Source organism: Prosopis cineraria, unplaced genomic scaffold (genome assembly GCF_029017545.1).
Source record: "Prosopis cineraria cultivar Desert tree isolate PC_DT_omini unplaced genomic scaffold, ASM2901754v1 PC13, whole genome shotgun sequence".
NCBI classification, from domain to species: Eukaryota; Viridiplantae; Streptophyta; class Magnoliopsida; order Fabales; family Fabaceae; genus Prosopis; species Prosopis cineraria.
The window spans coordinates 6,401,145-6,409,548 of record NW_026555344.1 but is presented as its reverse complement, the minus strand read 5'-3'; positions in this window follow the sequence as shown (position 1 = coordinate 6,409,548).

Genomic DNA, 8,404 nt, shown 5'->3' with positions numbered 1-8,404 from the left:
CTAAACCAAAATCTAACTCCCAACATTAAGAAAATGGAAGAAAAAGAGAGATTCAAACTTTAGGAACTTTCCTCTAGAGTTTTGAAACTCTAAAACACTTAAAATGTTTAAATTCTTTAAGCCCTAACAAAGCTCTATCATTTCTCCTTCGCCTCTCCTTTATTTCTTCTCAGTTTTTTACTTCTGATACACTCTTATTTCTGCAGAAAAGTGACCATGCACTACGGCGGATGCACCATGTGCCACAACGTATGGCATAGAGAAGTCTTACCTAGGTGTATTAGCTCACATGCACCGCGATGGATTAATCACAAGCCGCGGCGTGTGGTACAAAATTCCACCTTTCAAATTTTCTTCTTCTTTCATATTCGAGTGACCCGGCTCTACTTTGGACCTGTATTTAGAGTTGAAATCTAAACATGTGCATTAGACCTTGCTGGCCATACACCTCACTAATAAACTTAATTACTCTAATTTGGCTTAACTAATCAAGTTTAAATTTTGAGGATGTTACACAGGGACTTTGGCTGCTTGTGTCAGTAGGAGAGGTAGCTTTTTCTTTTTTATTTTTAGGAAAAATTTGGACTTTTGACTTCACAAATTAATACTCACTTCGTTTAAAAATGTAAGGCGTTTTTAATCGAATCTCACCTCTCAATAAAGTAGTTACCTACTTTCCAACAAACCCTATCTTTTTATATTTACCCATATTAAACACCTTACAATAAATATAAAATCATTATCAATAAGGGTACTTTTGAAAAAAAAGTAATAATTACACCTTGAAAAACTAAAAATGCCTTACATTTTTAAATATCCAACTCCTTAAAAAATATCTTATATTTTTAAATAGAGAAAGTATCAGTCGAAGACCAAAGGACTGCATTCCAATTTTAAAATTAATTGATTCTTAACTGATATTAATTTAGTACCGAAGTTCTCGATTCCTATTTTCCCTTATATCAATATCAATATCAATAATAAAAATAATTTTGATGAAACAATCACCATCTGGCCTGCCTTTGCTATTCGCTAAGCATCTCCAGTCAGTTCTATTGTGTTTGGGCCAAAAAAAAAAGTGCGCCCGCCTGTGCCACCCTGTAATTCTGATATTGAATTTGACTTTGAATGATTCGGCCTCGTGATTACAGGCATGGAATGGACTTCCAGAGCATTATTCAGACTCTTAAAATCAACATTTATGATTATATTTTTTACAAAGAAAAATAAGAGATGATTGAAAAAAAAACATAAAAAATAGAGGAGAAAATAGCAAAAATTATGAACATGAGGTCTTTGAGAAATTATGTTCTGTAGGGAAATCATCATAATGCCCTTCAATTAATTTTTTTTTTTTAAATATCTATCCATTGTTGCCCATGCTCCAGCAATTAGACACTCACCAATGATCGGAGCTCTAGTGGCCGCCAACAAAATTAATTCCTTGAAGGTGACCAAGCCATTGAAGCCTCTTGATTGTATAATGCAAAAACTTATATATAAAATCAATCAAATTTTCAAACCAAATCCTAAGTGAACATGTTATTTTAATAAAATTATTTATTAATTCAATAAAAGAGTTTGTTACGATACAATTTGCATATTTAATGTTATTTTATTTAATATGAAGTGTACTTGTTGAAATAGTATCTTGAGTTATTATTTTTGTAATGTTATTTGTATCAATAACGAGACTTGTTAATAAAACATGTTGTGTATTCAATCTTATTGACTTGTTAAGTGTCCTTATTAAAATTTTAATTTAATTTATTATTCTAGTAATGTTACTTGTTAACTCAATAAAAAAACATGTTATAGTACATTTTACAAATTCAATATTATTTTGTAATAACATGAAGCAAATTTGTTAAAATTATAACTTGACTTGTTATTTTAATAAATGAGTTCCAGCTGCCATTGGCAAGAATCCAATTATCAAAGCTTCGACGATAATGGGTGAATATTTTTAAGAAAAAATTTTATAAATTAAAATTTTGATCATTTTCTTATAAAATATAATTTTAATTTAATCCCTTACTCCAATAATATTATTATAGAATTATTTGGTATTGATTTGAAATAATGTCACATCGCTGGCTGATTCTCCGAATTTTCTTAGATTGTAACATGGGCATTGCAAGTTGGACAAAGCATTAGAAAAATGTACATACTCAGAATGTGAGACCAGACAAATTAAATTTGAAAAAATGATAATTAAATCTCAAAGGATCAATTTTATTCAAGGTAAGTCTCAAGACATTTTAAAATATCAATTAAGTCTTCAAGTTTTTGAATAGCATTTTAATATAATGAGAAATGACTAAAACACCCTTATTTGGCTGATGAGAATTTGAGGTTGCTTATGCTCTACTCTACCCTACCCTGCAATTACTTGTTCGTTGTCTCTTCTCTGCCCCGTTCGTCATCTTTTCCCTGCCTCATTGCAAGCGAGTAAAGCTCTCCATCGTCTCTTCCCCGAGCTACCCAATAAAGCTGTCTGTCATCTCTATTCTAGTCTTGTTTGATGTCTCTTCTCTGCCCTAAGTGATCATTTGCTTAGGTCATTAATCTGTAATCCATTTTGGTCATTAATTTTTGATGGGTGTGACACATTTGCCTCATTGAAGAGTCTGATCCTCATCAACATTCACCATTCCAGTTATACAGAAATTGCTTCTTCTTCAATTTTTTCCCTAAGTGTCTCAGCTGAAGGTGGACTATGTAGTTTATACAAGTGAGGACATGCTCAAATGAATTTTAAGTTTGAAGTTATACATTGTACCCAATCAATCAAGTTTGAAATTTTGTAACTTTCTAATTTGTTTTCACAATTTTATTCCCAACTTCTAATATTGAAACGTATTTGTAATGTTCAAGTTATACATTGTACCCAATCAATCAAGTTGCCAAGCAACTTAGGTACCCAATTTTACAACTATCTTGAGAAAAATTTGCCACTGCTTGTCAAAATTTTGGGTGGAAGAACTATTAAATTCTTAATAAAGTTATTGTTCTAAGATAACACTCTAGTAATTTGTAATTCAAACACCATATTTTGCAACTTTCTTATGAATAACTTGTAACTCCTTTTCAAAAATTTGGATGGAAGAACTATTAAATTCTTAAAAAAGTTATTATTTCAAGACAACGCTCCAGTAATTTGCAACTGAGGCACCAAATTTTGCAACTTCTTTTCAAAATTTTAGGTGGAAGAACTATTGAATTATAAAGTTATTATTCTAGGGTAATGCTCTAATAATTTGCAATTAAGACACCATATTTTACAACTTTCTTACAAATAGTTTGCAACTCCTTCTCAAAATTTTAGGTGAAAGAACTATTGAATTATTAAACTTTCATAGCTACTAAATTATTTTAAAACATGACTCCAGTAATTTACAACTGACATACCAAATTTTGCAATTGCCTTACAAATAATTTGCAACCTCTGTTTGAAATTTTAAAATAACACACTTTTAGTGATTACAGAAGATATAAACTGTACATATAAGCTACATGTATTAATTCATCTAATGCATCTGCACATATTAGTTGTTCACATACATAAAAGCATGAACTTGGATTTACAAAAGAAGGGCTGCTATATGTTAAAAAAAAACCCCTAAAACTATCCATATATGTGTGTCACCTAAATCAAAGTTCATGTGGTAACCTATTTACAGTAACATCAACTTGGATTTGGATTTCTACACCTCTTCCGTGTATGACCTGCTTCATGGTAGCGAGAACAATGATAAACCTTCTTTTGTTAATGTTAAGACCCAATCCTCATCTGATGAGGTCTGCCAGTTGGTCGAGATGTTCTACAAGGCAACAAAAAGGTTTAGTTCATGAATTCAGACACTGTCAATGTATTTGGCTTTGGCATGTCATGGGTCTCAACAAGATGCATAGTGTCATTGTATATTTTCTCTTGTGCGCTACGAAAATAACATTCCTCGACATAGTTATACACATTACCATGTGCTTCTTTAATGGCTGTACAAGCATGTGGGCAAGGAATGCCAAACATTTTTTGAACTTTGCATGTGCATTCCCTTAGTATCATATTCACACATACATCTCCACATGGTGTCTGAACCAATGTAATATGTGAGCCATACAGCTGAACTATCATAACTTCTGCCCTGAAAATATTTTCCTTCAACTTTGCTTCAACATTTGGACCAACTATACTTTTCCACTTACTTATGGCTGCCTTACTTGTAAAAAATTTCTTGCTCAACTTGTCTCTATACTTGTTTATATGAACACATATATTATGCCTCCTTTCCTCAAGAATCCATGCATTGAATGATTCGGTCAAGTTAGTTGTTATCTTATCCCATCTTCGAAATGGGAACAATGATAGTGCCTACCAATCAATATCGTCTTGATTTTCAACCCATCTTGCTAATTGTGGAGAGAACATCCTCAAATTTCTCATGGCTATATGAAATTCGTGCTCATGCCTTGTATAGGCAATGTGATCAAGCAATTTTAGTGCCTCTTCCTTGTTCTTCCTTCCTATTCCCCTATAAACTTTGTTAAACTCAGAACTAAAATTCTCCTTGACATGTCGATAGCAAAATGCATGTCTATCGCCACCAAATATGGCTCTAACAGCACTAATAATAGCATTATTTCTATCAGAAACAATAATTACCTGTAGTGGACCAATGATATCTTTAATATTTTACAGAAACCAGGTTCAATCATTGTGAGTTTCACTACCATCTATTGCAAAAGCTAATGGAAACAACTCATTATTGGCATCGTATGTTGAAGCTGCCAGTAAGGTACCCCGATAAGGACTATTGAGGAAACATCTGTCCACATATAAAATAGGCCTAGTCCCAAGCAAAAATCCTTTGATGGAACAACCATATAAAATAAATAATCATTCAAATCTATTGTTCTCAAAAGCCACCCATTTTGCTACAATGTCAGCATCAGTTTCCATTAATCTATTACACAACCAAGGAACAAGCATATATGATTGGTCAGGAAGCCCATTTATTTCCTCCAATGCCCTCTCTTTCACTCTTAAAGCTTAATGATAAGTTAGATTTATGCCATAGTCTCTATATATGTCAGCATTAATTTCATTGGTTTTTTTTTCCACATTAGACCTTACTACGTCATCAATTATAGATGAAGTCAGTGTGCACCTTGTATTGTAAGAAACTTCAAGGTCTTCTTAGGCAGAATGTAAGTGCTCATTCTTGAAAGTTGTTAGTAAGGGCATTGACTTCCTTAATGAATATGCTGTTATCTTCCATTAACATCCTTTTTCCTTGCAAACTGTAATTATTTTATTTATGTTATTCTTCACAAATTTATATTCAAACCTATATGCAATACTATACTTATAGATTGCTTGTCTACAATCATCAGCACTCGCAAAAATATGCTTAGGTCTTACTAGCAAATCCTTCTACTTTATTGCATTTAGCTCAGGCATTGGTGTTGGGATACTTTGTATTGCACATGGTAAAACTTCAAGATCTTGTGCAGCATGTGAATTCCCAGCTGAACATCCTGCTCTGCATTTCCATTCAAATCATGTTTATTACTACCATTTACATTCATATTAGCATAATATTAATCATGCACCTATTAAAAAAAACTTACCTATCAATTGAATCTCTTGTTGCCTCTATATTTTGCTATATCTTCCCAATGATGTACACATGAGCAAAATTATCATTCAATTTCATTAATTGATTTATCTTTTCATCATCTTTAAGGTCTAAAAGAACATTACAATCAAACTTTACTGTGTACTTCAACTCTATTCCATTTAAATCACAATTCAAGCATGATGAAATCAATTTAACAAGTCCTTTAAGAGACATTTCTTCTCTGATCATTCTTCATTACAACTCCCCCATCATAATGCATTGTCCCATACATATTTTTTATGATATCTCCACCAAAATGAAAATAACAAAAATTTTCTTTAAACAACTACTTTCCATCATACCCAATAATATCAACCTACAATAAATAAAATAAAATGTAATAATATATCACCTAAAAACAAGTTACTTTTGACATAAGTGATTTTTACATCAGTGAGACAGTGACAATATTCCATAATAAAATATGGACACTCAATGATAAATTCTTACATTTTCAGTTGTAAAATGTCAAATTTTCATGCCAAATCTTTAAAAATGTGAAATAAAAAAATCTTTCATGTTCAGTTGCAAAAAAGCATTCTATCTTTTTCATTACGAGAGCCATTTTGCAAGAAATCAGACCTTAATGGAGTCAACCTTTTTGTTTAAATGCAGGGATTTGCAAAAAAAAACCTGTCTAAACGCACCAGCCAAACAAACTCAACAGAGAATAAGAGCTTCCTTAAGTCAATAATTAAGGCAACTCCACTTTTTTCCAAGCACAATTCTGTTTTAGGTAGGGGTGTTCACAGGACGGGACGGGACCAGGACACTCCCGTCCCATATCCTGCCCTGAAAAAAAGATCGGGACTGAATTTTAATCCCATGTCTCATCCTATCCCGAATGTCGTCCAGTCCCATTAGAAGTCGGGACGGGATCGGGACAAGATTGGGACATCCCGCCATCCTAATAAATAGGATAATATTAGAGAAAGATTTAGATAATAATGTTCATTAAAATTTTAAATCATATAATTTATTAAGTTTAAAATTAAAATAACACAAGTACATAAATCACAACAATTTAAAGTCAATTATTAAATTATATTAATCACAACTACACATTATAATAGCAAATACAAGTGATCTTTATGCTATAAGAGTAGCAACAATAGGCAAGTTAAGTACAACATCAAATCATTATTCTTCTACTTTAGTAAAGATGTACTAAGCTAATTACTCTTCTAAAAATAAAATAAGAAATACGTTATAAATAAAAGTTATTAAACAGATAGATATAAGAACAAATTATATTAATATAATTAATATATTATAAAGAAAGATATTGTCATATTTACTCCATGTCATTAAAATTATCAATATAAAAAAACTTTAGTTTTAAATAAGAATTGCCAGTATTGAAATTATAATTAATATAATTAATATAAGTATAAATTATATTACTATAATTAATATATTTAAAATAAAAAATAATATATATAATATTCGAGACAGGATGGGACATCCCATTGGTAATCTTGTGTCTCGTCCCGTCTCGAACCCCCTTCCTATCCCATCCTGTCCCGTAAAGTCTCGTCCCGATTATTTTTAGGCCGGGACAAGACCCGTCCTAATATGATCGGGACAATACCAGGCCAATCGGGACGAATCCAAGTTGAACACCCCTAGTTTTAGGAATGGTATTCTTCAACGTGCAGCTCCACCACTACATGCAACTCTCATTAATGGCGGAAAAGAGACACATTGAGAGGGAAATGCTGAAGCTGATATGTGTACATGTTATATTTAATCATAGGGGCATTTTTGTCATTTTCATCATAACTATGATTTGTGAAAACAGCATGGGACTTTATTGGCCTTTTATAATTACTTGAGACTTAACTGGTATAAAATTAATCCTTTGGAACTTTATTGTCATTGTTCCAAAATAATAACAAAGTAAAGCAAAGAAATCATAATAACTTCTCACAGTCAAAACCGTTTATTATTGAACTGGCAAAAACTTTTATTCATTATTTAATGGTCATTAAACAATTCATGAATAAATTAATATATTTTATACACTTTAAATTAGTAAAAAATAATCATCCATAATAATAATAAAAAATAAATATTTAAATCAAAAAAACTATGGTCAAAAAAGAAAATATCCATCAATACTCTACTATTTTCATCCAATATAATGCATATTGACATATGTCCTATATATTGGTCATTTTTCTTTATTTTCTATATTTATTTGGTGTGTGCGTGCGCATGAATTGTAGTTTAGAAATATCGATTAAATTATTAGAAACTAAAAAATAAGAAAAAATATGTGACTGGTTCAAACCGCTAAGCATTGGTTCTCTTGATTTTGATCGGATTAAGGCTGGTTCAACCAATTCTTTGCACTTTCGGTTTTTTATGATATTTAGAACAAACATTGGAACGGTTCTTGATTTAACTAATTCAATAAATTGGTCTTGTTCAATTCCCATAACATTGGTTACAATATATTAGTTAGTTCATAGGCTCAGCTTGTCATAGAATCATAGTTTGTATGTATCTGTTTATTTCATATAACATTTTCACTTACTTAAAACCATGTAGATTGTTTTGACTGCGCTGTATATGCCAGATACAGGTTCCAGTGGCTCCATATATGCTTGAAAAATCTTTTGTTTTTCATACAATCAAATTAAACATACACATGTGTAAACATGACAATGTTGGATTCTAAATTGAGGCCTTTTTCAAACAAGAGAGGTTGTTATATC